This window comes from Pipra filicauda, unplaced genomic scaffold, assembly GCF_003945595.2.
Source record: "Pipra filicauda isolate LSUMZ 115617 unplaced genomic scaffold, ASM394559v2 scaffold22_size4397567_pilon, whole genome shotgun sequence".
Taxonomy (NCBI): domain Eukaryota; kingdom Metazoa; phylum Chordata; class Aves; order Passeriformes; family Pipridae; genus Pipra; species Pipra filicauda.
This window is the reverse complement of record NW_024104343.1, coordinates 4,111,744-4,126,201: the sequence shown is the minus strand read 5'-3', so window position 1 is coordinate 4,126,201 and position 14,458 is coordinate 4,111,744. Positions and strand designations below refer to the sequence as shown.

General features: G+C 40.4%; 1 non-coding gene across 1 annotated transcript; it reads left to right on the top strand.

Moving 5' to 3' along the window:
- The first annotated feature begins 14,002 nt into the window (after positions 1-14,002).
- LOC113997601 lies at positions 14,003-14,115 on the top strand. Its single transcript, XR_003544158.1, has one exon. It is a non-coding gene; the product is annotated as a U6atac minor spliceosomal RNA (small nuclear RNA).
- The last annotated feature ends 343 nt before the right edge of the window (positions 14,116-14,458 follow it).

The following is a 14,458-nucleotide window of genomic DNA, read 5'->3' as shown; positions in this document are numbered from 1 at the left end:
TATCAAGTGGAGAAATTAGTCTTTTTATATTCAGCATTCAGCACCATCCTTTAAATATCCATGAAATCATTTGGACTTGGATTTTCATGAGGAGAAAAGGGAGATCTGGAGAATTAGCTAGTGTTTACTCAAGCAGGGGAAAGTATCCATCATTCTTAAACAGTTTTACCAAAATAGATTAATTCTCCACCATGTTCAGAACATGTTATTGTCCACAAGTTATTTTTGTCTGAATATTAATAATATCCAAAATGTCAGCTCAAAACTCTTACGGGTGAGGAAGGATTATAGAAGTGTGCAATTACTATGGACATCAGTCACATCTATCAGTTTCAGTTAACTCTGAACCCTTCATCAAAAGTATTATTACTACAAATAGTCTCCATTATTTAAAAAGCAAACGGTTTAAAAGTTCTGTTTAAACTCCTTTAAGCCTGTTAGAATGTGATATATAGACAGTTTTGAAGTAACCATGACAGTGTGTGCTAAAGCTACAATTGCCAGGCTAATTCTCTGTAATTTTAAGTCTGCTTTACATCATCTTGTATAAAAGTGATTAATTACAAATTATCTTTCCATTTATTTCATGGTATCTTTATTTTACAGCTTCCTGAGCTTTCTCTGCAGCCATCACGTTGAGCCAGAGATGGTGCGCTAATTTATTGCATTGCTTTCTTCTCTGCCTTGTGGAGTGGTGCCTTGGTCAGTGCCTGCTTTAGAGTAACAAACCTCTACACAGTTTCCCGCTGCAGGGTGTGGATTCTCCCATGAACACCTGGAGATGGGATGTGGAAGAGCCAGCACAGGTGCCTGTTCCATGGCTCGATCACTCCTCAGACTTGGCTCCTGCACAAACAAAGCTACATGCTTTAGTACCCTGTTATGTTGTAGGAAAATTAGGTGTTTTATCACCAAAAGCAATGAAGTAGCAACATTCCTTGGGGTTGCCCCAAATCCCAGCTGTCAGAAGGATGTGGAAATGGGTTCATCCCCATTTCCCCTGAGGAGAAGTGAACTTATAAGCAGTATCTAACCACTGGAATGGACCCTCCATTTTGCCTGAAATAGGAATCAGGATCCAGCTCTCCCCATTCAACCGTTAGTGCTTTAATTATTTTTTTAAAAGCATTATGTTCTTATCCTCTTGCTTATGTACAAGTTTTTTGCAAAGCCAAAGAACACCAGGAGCAACTCTCATTGAAGAATTTGCTAGTAGGTGTCAGGGTACCAAAAGGAAATGTCATCACTGATTCAGGGCAAGAATTTGAACCAATGCACCCCAGTTCTCATTAGTGCGATCTAGCCAGCACGCTGCAGCCTCTCCTGAGGCAGCAAAATATGTCTTCTTAGGGCTGTTCTATTGTATATAAAATAATTAAATATTGAATATCATGATTTTATGGGCAGGTGGTTATGACCTTTGCATGGCACTAAGGTTCGGGGACAAGGATATCACAACAGATACAGACAGAATTTAAGATAGGGTTCCTCCCCCATTCTTCATGAGTGCATCTACTGTGAAGATACTGCAGTACAGGCAGGATGATTGCACTGAGTAGCACCATGCTGATCTCTGGGTGGATCTTGCTTTGGACTCTGACTTCGGGTTGGCTTTTAAAATGAGACCTCTCCACCACATAGATGCCATCAGATGTGATCTAAAATCTTAGCTGGTCAGCACTTAGCTCTGAGTGTCCCTGGAAGAACACGTTTTGATGCCTTGCGAATTTTAATGGCAGAAACGTGTCTCCAGGCTTAGGCATCAGTGCAGTACCAAGTGGTACGTAATTCGATAGGTGCAGCTGCAGCTGTGTGCTCTCCAGCACTGGCTGGGCACAAGGCAGCTCAAGCCTGGAGGCAGAAGAGATGCACTGATGGACTCTCCTGAGGCTGTCATGCTTTTGCCTTGAGGAGAACATAGAGCTGTGCTGCTTCTGGATGAGTGTTAAAAGTCATGTTGCCTGTAAAGGCTGCAGCCATTGGACTACAAGTGGAGAAGCAATCCTGAGTACGCTTGCTAGAGTTTTTTGGAAGGCCAGTGAAACTAGGGGGTTTTTTTATGTGCAGACAGTGTTGAAGCTTCTCACCTAGCCCTGTAAGTAGCCTTCACTGAGAATTGTGATCTCCAAGAAGAGCAGCAGACTGTGACTGAACAGAAAGTAACTGTTGTTAATCTGAGAAAAAAATAGATTTGAACAGTTAAAATAGAAGGACTAAACCTGGACAAAAAATGGGTTTAGTATACATATTTATTTATATGTAAATTGTACGTCAGAGCTGTGCAAAAGTTGTTTTATAGAGGTGTGTTGAAAATAATTGTCTGTTGCTATAACCTGTGTTTAGTATACATATTTATTTATATGTGGAAAAATTGTACGTCAGTTTGCTGTGCAAAAGTTGTTTTATAGAGGTGATGTTGAAAATAAGGTCCTTTGTGGCTGTTGACCCCTTACCTGATGGTTTCTTTTGTGTGACCCTGAACTTGTGATTGGTCCCCTTTGACCTTCCTAAAAGCCTTATAAACCCCAACCCCACAATAAACTTCCTCTTTCGTCCGTCCCTCCCAGGTGGTCTGTGTGTCTCCTTGCGGGGTCACCGGGCCACGTGCAGGGGTGGGGGGAAGGGCATTCACCTCGCAGGCAATGGGACTGGAAGCATAAGGCCTGGAGGTCTCCCCCTATCCCTCAATTCGCCGTAAATATAACCCTGTCTCGTATAAATGTGTATTGTGGACAAACATACCCTGCCAACATAAAAATAGGTAACACTAAGAGTAATAAGTGAGTGGAAAATATTATCTGCATTTTATCTGTCAGACCACAAAAGTAGCACTGAATTCACAGATTAGTATAATCCATTTCCATGCTTCATAGTTTCTAAACTCTCTTGGGGATTTTCTTATATTAATCCAGATAATGACCTTAAGGGATGAATTTTGTCTGTGGATCCCTGAGTTATTTACCTAGTACTGTCATTATAAATGCCATTCCACAACAGAAGAGCTACTTTGTGCCAAAGTACAGGTTCTTTGCCCTAAAAAGCGATGAGATGTATGTAAATTCATGCAAGATTAGTTTTGCTGAAGAGCTGTGTTTTTAATACTGCAGTACAAATGCTTATTTATGCAATCGGGAGTGATTTTCGTATCTCATCTTCACTTTAAAAAAAATTGAATTGATTGTCATTTTAAAAGGAAATTAATACGAGTAAGGAACACTGAAGCTGGTAAAACTGGATAAATAAGAAAGTTATCGGAGGAGCGGCTACTTCAAGAAGCAAGAAAGAGAGAGCAAGAATGAGGCTAGTGAAGATGTCGTTGATTTATAGACATTCCTTCCTATAGTCTGAGCCATGAGAGAAACGTGTTGAAATGAAACCAGGGCAAATGAAGACACATGTAGGAAGGACAGTGTTGCCCAGGGAAACTGAGGAACTTTGAGGAGAAATTCCCGTGATAACTTGAGCCATAAAATTCACATCATGTTCTCAAGCAAGTAAACCTGTATCTGTACATTATTTCACCTGAATGCAATATAGCTAAACAGCTCTGTACTGATAAGGTATCGGAAGCAATGGATGTGTTACTAATTCTGGCCAGTATATGGGATAAATAATATATACAAGCTCCTCATAGGCTTGTTTCAGATGGGATATATGAAAAAAATGGTACTTGCATCAAAATCTTTTCCCTCTCAGATTTCACTGACTTCCTGTGGAAGGAAGAGAGCTTCTAGCTATAAAACTTAAAGACTGTGGAATTACATATCTGATGATGGAGGCACAATTGAGCTTGAAAAAATTACAATTTTTTTTGCTGATACCGTGTAAGAGAAACAGGCTGTACTTTGCCCCTTGGACCTGGAGCTGAATTTGCCTAAAATGGAGTTTATATGAAGCAGACTTTTATTTGTACACCTCACAACCCTGATAATTTACTAACTCTGCTATACAGGATATCTTCAACAGTAGAATCCATGCTTAAACATCTATTGGGCCAAATTATTTCTGTCCCTTCAAGTTTGCATAAAGAAATAGTAGTTTAGGACAATTCCCCTGTTTACTGGCATTCTCCAAAATTAGAACTATTTGTATTGAATTTTAAAGTTTGTTGGCAGCACTGTGCCTTAATTTATTTATAGTAACCAAGCTGATGAAACAGCTGGCCTTGCTCTGGTTGCACTCTGGCTTGGGGCAAGCCCATCTCAGCGGAGCATGGCTACAGTTACCCAGCCATTCCTCACCAAACCAAACCTGAAGGTAGGAGCTGAGGCAGAGACAGTCTTCCCCAGTGCATTTTGAGGATTGCTCCCAGCAGCTGGGCTGGGGAAAAGTGTTTTTCAGTGCTTTGAATCTCAGTTTATGCTGCTCTGAGGACAACACGTTGCATTTGGCAGTGCTTCATCCCCGTTACACTCTAACAGAGCATCATCGTGCAAGTGCTGCATGTCTGCTGGCTCTCAAGTGTAGTCCAGATTCCAGAGGTCAAAGACAGCTGACGGTAAGTGTTTACAGACACCCTTGTACTGACTGCATGGAAGCTGCATACAGTCACAGGGAGAACTATAGGTCAGTGAGCCTGGGCTGATGACACTGTGACTGTGGCAGTTCACCTCAGGGTGGCTCATCCTTAGCCTTAATTATGGCTCAGTCTGGTACCTCCCACTGTTTATAGCACTGATGGTGGCCTGAGGCACCAATAGCTGACGACCACTTCATATTAATACATGAAGCGAGTGGTGGTAGACTGCCGCTTTGGCAGTGCATTTCTTCCCCATGCTTCCATCAGCTGTACTACTCATACCAGAACCGAACTGGCAGGGAGATCCATGGCGGAAAATATTTTACATATAAGAAGTGTAATGTTCTTATATTGACAAAAATACTGGCTGACAGGTGGTTATGCAAAATATAAATACTTTAAGACAGAGCTGGATGCAAGCATGGTGGGATGGGAGCATGCAGCTGCAAACCTCTCCTTTGTCGCCACAGCATGAGGCAGATGCTGCTTTAGGCATTGCTGATCAGAGGAGTCAGACCAAACTTTCCCAGAAGAGCTGCTTTGATTTAAAATGCGATATTCCATGGTCCAATTTCTCACATGGGGTAGAAACTTCTTGCCTGGAAAAGGTGATTTAATCTGCTCTTACAGTTACCGGGACATCTTGATCAATTCCTCAAATTTTCATAAAAATCCCATGATGCAAAAAATATACATAAAATAACACTTTGCCATCTAATCATCTTTGTCTCAAATGGAGGAGCTAATGGTTTCTGTACATTTGCAGGGGGTTGTTTGAAACGGTGAAGGAGCAGAAAAAAATGGGGGAGCATTTCCCAAGCATGGACATCTACCTCTGCTTGCACAGAGCCACACAGAACTTGTACTAATCAGTATGACATGCAGGGATCAAGAAACCCCTGCTGAATAACGCTAATTCCTGCTTCTGTAGATGACCAGTGAATTTTTAGCGATAGGAAGGCACAGTTTATGGTCTCCAATTTTGAGATCCCTTATGAGTTATATTAAGCCAGAGGAATGATTTCCAGGACAAGTAGAAATAGAAATGAGGAAAGAGTTAACTTATAATAAAGGCAGTCTCATTGTGTACAGCAAGTTTGCTTTCTTCAAAGCTGAACATCCATGGTTAGCTCAGTTAACTGGAATTGAAGATAGAAAAAGGAAAGAAAGAGAACTCATTACATTAAGAATCCTTATTTTATTTGCTTGCTTTTTTCTAATGGGGCAGCAAAGGGCTTCTATCCAACTCGGTGTGTAATTGATTACCGGGACATAAATCGAAATGAAAAATCATGCCCTCCATAATTGCTATTCAAAACCCCAAGCTTGAAATATACCCTGAAAGGTTGCTTGCAGTTTTATCAATCCCATTCATCATCCTTTCCCTTTTAGTGTTTGTGCCTATGCTATGAATGCTGATTTTAAACATCAGAAGAAGCTGACTTTCCGACTCTTAAGTTAGCTGGAAACCCCAATGGTGTGTCGGCTTATTCTTGACAAACTGCTATCTAGTGTCTCTCATGATCGCTTCTTCTATCTTGGGCTATAAGATCAGGTAGTAACTTCCTTTAACCTTACTTTGTGTTTATTATTTAGCTGTTCCTGACAAACTCTTAGAACACTTCATATTCTCATATGCGTCTGTTGCATATGTATGATACAGATAATCTCTGGCTTCTCTGATTTTCCTATGGTAGAATATAGCTGTTCCAATCCATTAAAAAAAATAAAATCCAATCCATCATTTTTATTTCTTAGTTTACTACTTCTCTGAGACATAATACAGGTGATGCCAGAAAATGTTTCTCTGTGAGATTAGATACATGGGAAGCTTGGTACTGCTATAAAGGAGATTAGTGTATTTGACTGCATAATGCTTGAATCTTGATTTCTGTATAAACTCCCCAAGCCTACAACTTCAACAACTATTTCCAATCACTATGCAAACCCCAGTAATTTAGCACCAATAAAGCAGCAGAAAGAGCTGTATGAGTGCTTGAGAGGACCAGATGGCAGGATGAGGCAGTTCATGTGACTTGAAAAATATTGAACTTTGGCTCAAGAAGGAATTTTGCTTAACTATTTTGTCCTGTTACACAGAAAGTTACTTGTCCCTTCTGTTGCAAACAGGTGTTCATAGTGTGGGCTCTGCTGCTGAAAGGATAGGTTCCTGGGCAACAAAATACACAGGCCTTTGTGTGTGATGCTGGCAGCACTATAGTGTCCTTGAATACCCCCTCTTCACCTTTCAGTGCCCATCTTCCCACCCAGTTTGCTACAGAAGAGATTTTTGTCTTAGGTTCTACAAGTGACAATCCTTCACGATCTGTTTACAGCCTTGTGTCTCTGCAAATCCTAAACAACTGACATTTAAACAGTGGGGAAGAGCCAACAATGCAAACAGAACTAAAACTCTATCACAGCAAGCCTTCCTTTTTAAAGCAAATGAAAAGCTGACTCATCAAACAGGTAAAATGGGGAAGGTGAAAGCAATAATGCCTTATTTTGTTCCTACGTTGATAATTTCAGATTAGAAACTGCATTATGTTTTTCTGATAAAGTTGCACCTAACCAATCTCAGAGTTGCTGAGACGAAAAACAGATCAAAGAGGTAAACTATTAGGACTTCTTTTTCCAGCACAGACTGAACTGCACTTCTAATCTTTGTACCCGTGCATGTGTGATTCTTGGTGTTGGTGTTGGTATCTACAGCTGAACTCCTGCAAGCTGATGTGCTTACTGCTGAACTTTGATGGATGGCTACCAGCTTCTGTTACCAAAAGAACTAAGAGATAGAGAAAGGCAAATTTCAGTGAAAGATGATTTTGAATTCATGCTTCCAAATCCATTTTATTCTTTTGAAAATCTCCCCATAAGCAGTTTCATACCTTTACATATACATATACATGCACTTAGCTCATATAACCTCCTCTCCTTCAGTTGCATAGGAAGATCAGCAGCATCTGACTGAAATTTCATTGGGCCTATTGTACCACTCTGACTGAAGGTGGCTAAGTAGTGGGCCTTCATTTTACCTGGATAATTTGGAGGATAATTGGAAAGCTTGTAGACACTTAACTGTCCTTGATAAAGTTCTGGTTCACCCATGAGGATGCAACCAATATGAACCTCAAGGGCTCTCAGGCCCTTGAGAGCCCAGTCCACCAGCAGATCTCCCTAAGGCTAAGTAAATGCATGCACTTTTCATAGTTTGCCACACTTCTTTCCTTACAGTGGAGCTTACATCTTAGGCAGGATTTGAAATAGGGGTTTATGAATTGTTTTTTAATGTCTGAAAGTCATATACAGCCTCATATATAGCCTGATCCTCTCAGAGAACACTGAGAATCTTTGCCTGATGCAGATTTCACTTTCTCACTAGACACCTTTCAGGAGGAAAGAGCTGAAAGTCAACCCTGAACACAAATGAACAGCCTAGTTTCTTCATTCAGCCTTAGAGAAGGATAAAATTTCCACAGAGAGAATTGCCTATTAAAGTTCAACAATTCATTTGATTTCCATTTTCTATTAACATATAGAGCTTAATTGATTTTCAAAACAGCTCATTTTAAAAATATGATCTTAGGCAGTGTTCCTAGTATATTTTCGTAATGTGACTGCAGGACTGGTAAAAGGGAGATGTAGGCTATTAAGGCACAGATGTGTTCACATTGTTTATAATCTTGAAAACACTTAATGCAAACCCTGCTAGATCTGAACACTGTGGCACCTAGCAACTCTGGAGTACTTCAATCCTAATGTACATTGGCAGGTATTTTATTCAGATGAACAGCATGCCACTTGAGGTCATGATTGGTTTGTAAATCCATGCTGAAGAGCTCTACGAAACTCTGTAAAATTATACCAAACCAAAATATTCTTTTGAATGGAGAAAACTAAAGACAAGCTTGACAAGTCTTAAAGACAAGTCTTATTATTTTACCATCAGTTATTGTGTTATGTTTAATTTTTTTTCCTTTTTTTTTTTTTTTTTTTTTAGAAAGGCTTAATTTGGGTGGAATGTTATAAGAAAAAGGAGAGAAAGAAGTAAGACACTGGCAATTATATCTGGAAATGATGGAGCAAACTGTTGAGAAAGAAAAAAAAGTGTTTTTCATGCAGAAATTTTATTACACACTCCTTTGCTGTCAGAAAATGTAACTAAATGCTCAGACTCGATGTTTTCCAAAGCAAAGTAAAAACAGAACAGTAGACATGTAAGCTGATGACCAGATTCTCAGCTCCACTGCACATAGTAATACTAAGCCTATTTATATCCCATTGTGGCACCAGCCTGAAGAACTCTTCCTTTCACGTGCTCAGTATCAGGTAGAGACAATAAAAAGAAATTCACTACATTAGCACTATGACAAACTATTTCATATGCCCTATTTTTCTGTATTTGGAGCTTTGTTTGGATGGATTATTGGTAAATGCAACTTCTGTCACAGAATATTCTGAGTTGGAAGGGACCCACAAGGATCATTGAATCCAACTTGTAAGTAAATGGCCCCTACAGGGATCAAACCCACAACCTTGGCCTTATTAGCCCTGTGCTCTAACCAACTGAACTGATCTCAGCCTTTTTAGACTTCACCTGAATTTGAAATCTAAGAAGCCTTAGATGATGGAGGCTATGTTCCACTTTCAATTATCTGTAGAATCTCGAGGCAAACATCTCATAAAGTGCTATCAGGCTATTTCACTAAAACCTCAAGAAACCCTGATTTTGAGAACATTAAATTTTCCAAATGAACTGAAGTTGGATGTGCAGAAAAACAAAGTGATCAATTTCCTTTTAGAGCAAAGTTTCAGCCCAGAATTTGAGGGAGACCATCTGTCATTATAATTACATGTACATCTAAGTGTCCTGTCTGAAATCTCTCTTGAGGCAGGAGGGAGACTAGAGGGGAAAGGGGCTCTGCGAGCCAGAGCATCCAGGGCTAGAGTCACAGAAGTTCTCAGCAGCAACGGGCACACGGGAAGAAAGGCTGGTGAGTTGGAAGCTTTTGGGTAGGAGGTTGAATGGAGATGCCTGAGAATGGGATAACAAGAAGATAAGGGATTTTTTTGCAAGAGAGCTCAAAGGTACACATTTTGGAGATAGAAAGGAGAAGTAGAGGTCTTAGATCCAGAAGGTTAAATTTTATAAAAGAACAGCTGTGCAACAGGGTGATAGAGTCAGGGATTTGAGCTATGGTCAGGGAGCTAGGGATAATAAAGAGATTCTTTTCCCAGGCCTGTTAACCCCATATCTATGAGGTGCCTTTTTCACTCAACTGAGTGTTTTATTATAGGATGATGGCGATATCCACTGGTCTCCATACTTTGTAAGTATTATGAAAATTGAAAAAAAAGTCCTATAGGGCATTCAATCACCTGAGCAGGGAGGTTTCACTTGTCTTTGTGTTCTTTACCTTAGTAAAAAAAATATTTTATTCTGAGTTTGTCATGGTAGTCACAAGATTTTAAGAGATCCCAGGGAAAAATATTTTCATTGCTTTCAAACCTGATGCAGTTCCCTGTTTATCCTCACTGCAAACCAGTGGACAGTCCAAATGGAGCCTGAAGCTCCTCATCAGCAGCCAGTTGCCTTGCCAGGAGTTTCAGCAATCCACCTGATGGCTGGCAGTTGCTCCTTCATCTATTCTTGTTCCCATAGAAACAGAGACAAAATAGTCAAACTTAGGTAAAGCTTTTTTTTCTCCCTTTTTTTTTTCCTGAAAGAAACAACAACAGCAAAGATGTTCATGAAGTGCTCCTTATTTTCTGTGACCTCGGGCTCTTTTTCATTGGAACTGACAGAAAGTAAGCAACCAGCTAGGGAACCATAAGATCCTGTGGAAACTACAAGAGGTACAGGCTCAAGTGGTATAGAGATATTGAGATATTTCCTCAGGAAAGCATACAGACAATGAATCAACAGCAGTGACAGATCAGTAGGAGTTTATCAGATAAAAAATAAACAAAAAAAAATAATGGAAAAAACCACCTGTAGGCATGAGTTCCTGTCTTTGTAATTTAATGGTATTCACTGGCCCTAGTGAGTGAGAAGCAAAATAAATTGTTTGGGTTTCTTTCACTATTCCATATACAGATATGATCAAAACATTTGTTGAAATTGAATTCTTCCTTTTGTTATAACCATTTTCTGTAAAGCTACAGTCTTGTAGATTTGTAAGTGCTTGTGCTCACACATCTTTTGGGCAATATGTTGCTTTCACTTATTCCTACTGAAATTATTTTGGTTCTCTAATGGTGCAGAGGAGAAGCAGTTGGCCCAGCAACTGTGTTTTATGGCACACGTTCCTGTAAAGGAAGATAATTTTACTTGGCATTTAAATATGCCAAAAAGAAAAAGAAACTATCTTTCCCAGAATGGGCTCCATCCTGCCTCAAAATTGGTAGATTTTATCAGCTATGAAGCCCTTCAGAAGGGCCTTGACAAGTTGGAGAGATGGGAAGAGAAGAACCATCTGAAATTCAACAAAGGCAAATGCAGGGTGTTGCACCTGGGAAAGAATAATCCCCTGCACCAGTACAGGCTGGTGCCTGTAGCTCTGCAGCTCTGCGGAGAAGGACCTGAGAATCCTGGGGGACAACAAGCTATCTGTGAGTGAGCAGTGTGACCTTGTGTCCAAGAAGGCCAATGGTATCCTGGGGTGCATTTGAAAGAGTATGGCCAGCAGGTTGAGGGAGGTGATCCTGCCCCTCTGCTCAGCCCTGCTGAGGCCACATCTGCAGCACTGTGTCCAGTGCTGGGCTCCTCAGTACAAGAAAAACGTGGAGCTCCTGGAGTGGGTCCAGTGGAGGGCAGCGAAGATCATAAAGGGACTGGAGTATCTCTCTTACAAGGAGTAGGTGAGGGAGTTGGGCCTGTTCAGCCTTGAGACAACTGAGATGGGACCTCATCAATGTCTCTAAGTATTTGAAGGGAAGGTGTCAAGAGGATGGAGCCAGGCTCTTCTCTATGGTGCCAAGCAATAGGACAAGTGGCAACGGGCAGAAACTGGTGCACAGAAAGTTCCACCTGAATATGAGGTAGAACTTCTTTACTGTGTGGGTGAACACACAGTGGAACGAGTTGCCCAGAGGGGTTGTGGGCTCTCCCTCGCTGGAGATGTTTAAGAACCATCTGGACACAATCCTGTGCCATGTGCTCTAGGATGAACCTGCTTGAGCAGGGAGGTTGGACCAGATGTCCCCCTGTGGTCCTTTCCAACCTGACCCATCCTGTGATTCTGTGGTGTTTCAGACAGACATATCACGTATGAATGACAGTCCTCCATCTGGATTCAGACTAATCACAGAATTGTCACCCCCTGTCCATCATCCCCAATAAGACTTTTTGATTCTCTTAGTGAGATATTACATGAGCAGGTGGATGTCCATTTAAAACCAGTCTCCAGATAGATTTGTTAACAAGCTGGAAAAACATCCATCCCAAAAGTTACTGTAATGAAAAGCACCATTCTAGGAGCTAGTTTCCATATTGTGACATGATTTTACAACATTTTTTGGTGTGTTTTCATGATAATTTAGAATCTTATATATGCAGACACTAATTCTTGTGGTCTTCATGCCTCGGCATCCTTGAGGTACTTCTACTGCAACAGATGAGAAAGCTAACTAAGCTGGTGATTGTCAAGACTAATAAAATGGCTAAGGAAAACTGAAATCTTTTGTCTGTATGTATGAGAAACATCTATTTCCAATAGCACTTTCACATTTTAATGCAGACAGGAGTGATTCCTTGATGGTTTTCGTTAGTAAGGAACATTTAGAATTTTACTTAAAGTGCATTTGCTAACGAGCACTTACTTTTCTTCCATCGTTTTCTTACTTGAAGTAGAAGGAAGTAATTTTACATGTTATGAGACGTCAAATAATGGTGAATCCTGCCTCTTCTTAAAAGCTGGTAGACAGAAATCTGCAATTTCAATTTAGAACAGCTACGAGACTTAAAAAAATGAGATTGATTTATTAATTTATTTTTAAGGGATAGACAAACCTAGATTCTCTGCTTTACTATTCCTTACTTCCTGGTGCCCCATACATCAATTCATTCAGTTTCTTTGCAGCTGACTCAAAAATTTGAACTCTCTGCTGAACATGGACTTGATGTAACTTATTTTTATTCATAACTTGAGACTCAAGCAAGATAATAATAAAAACTCTTACTTCACCATCTCACCTATATTGAAGATCGCACCTTTTGTATATAGAAGATTACACTGAAAATTACCTACAAAATGTAGAGTTCATTTTTTTAGAGCATCACAATGGATAGACAAGGTTGAATCAGAGGTCTGACTAACCCCAAAAGGCCAGAAGAGGTGAGTAATTGAGAGAATAGTGACAGAATAGGCATATACTGACAACTCCCCCCAACACTTTCTGTTTCCTGGAGAGCTACACACACTGCACATAGGTGACCTATATTAAATAAATCCTTACATGCTACAGAATTGTTAGATTTCAATTCCACAAACTTGTCCAAGCAAACCTGTCTTGCTTTTTAAGCTTATTCAAGAACTTAATATTCTCTGGCCAAAGATTTGAAGGTCCTCCATGTGTTGCATGGAGGACTAATGCTTCTTTGATTTCTTTGCAACTGAATCATTGCCATTTTTTGTCGATGTTTCCCTCAGTAAACGAAGTCTGAGAGCTTCACCATGAGGTCTGGTATACCGTTGCCTTGTGCTTATTGATAAAAAGATCTACTAACCATTTGCTTACCTAAAGCTGCACTGTAAGAGAAATAGGGACTTAAACTTCAGCAAATCCTATTTAAACTAGAAACTGAACTGTCTCTACCAATAAATGATGACCTGGGTGAAGATAAAACAACTACTAGAAAATTAATATTTATTTATTATCCAAGGATACAGGCTGGTTTTATCTCTTTTCACACAAAATTACATAGTAATACATTCAGCATTTTGCTGCTTGGCTATTCATCAGCAAATAATTTCTTATAAAACCAAGCAGTAGTCCAGCTATCAGCGAAAGGCAGGCACGAAGCATCTCATTTTTTGAGACATGAAAATCTAACAGGAAAATACTGCTGCTTCCAAATCTTTCCTCTGCTGCCTGTGTTTAATAGTGTTGCTGTAAATATGCTTGTGGTGCTTTTGAAGGGTCCTGTGATGGCATCAACAGATGGCTGAAAACAGAACTTGTCTTCTGCACCCCCAGGACCAGGAAGAGCAGTGGCAACACAACACATGCCAGTCAGACTGATGCTATGTACTACCAATTATATGCCATTTCTCATAATCCAGATTTCTCTGTGTCCTTCAGTAGGACTTCTGTTTGCAAAAGTGTGGGCTTAGGATCTGCTCAGACCTGGGAGGTCTACATCTAGGAGTTGGATGGCAGGTTTGAAGTAGGTGGTTTAAGAAGGACAAGGTTTATTTACTTGGACGTCTGGTTTTCTGAATTACGGAGCATTATCATTCTGAACTATGACCTTTTTTTTACGTGTTTCATGGAAGGTTAGCACTCCCCTTATAAGGATGGAAGAGGCCCTGATGGCCTATACAACATGTGTAGGGTTAAGACACTGCCACCTACTTCATGGCATCTATGTTTAACCTGAGGGAGTGGCATGAAGTTGTGTCAGGGGAGGTTTAGGTTGGGTATTAGAAACAGGTTCTTCACCCAGAGGGTGACTGGGCACTGGAACAGGCTCCCCAGAGAAGTGGTCACACCATCAAGCCTGTCTAAGTTCAAGAAGCTTTTGGACAATGCTCTCAGGCACATGGTGTGATTGTTGGGGACCTGTGTTGAGGATGATCCTTGTGGGTCCCTTCCTACTCAGAATATTCCGTGATTCTGTGACAAGACTCATCTTTAAAGTTGCTGTTTGTCCAAATTCACTGGTGGTTGTTCAAAAATATTTCAGACTATCACACTGCATAAACATGGCTATTCCAG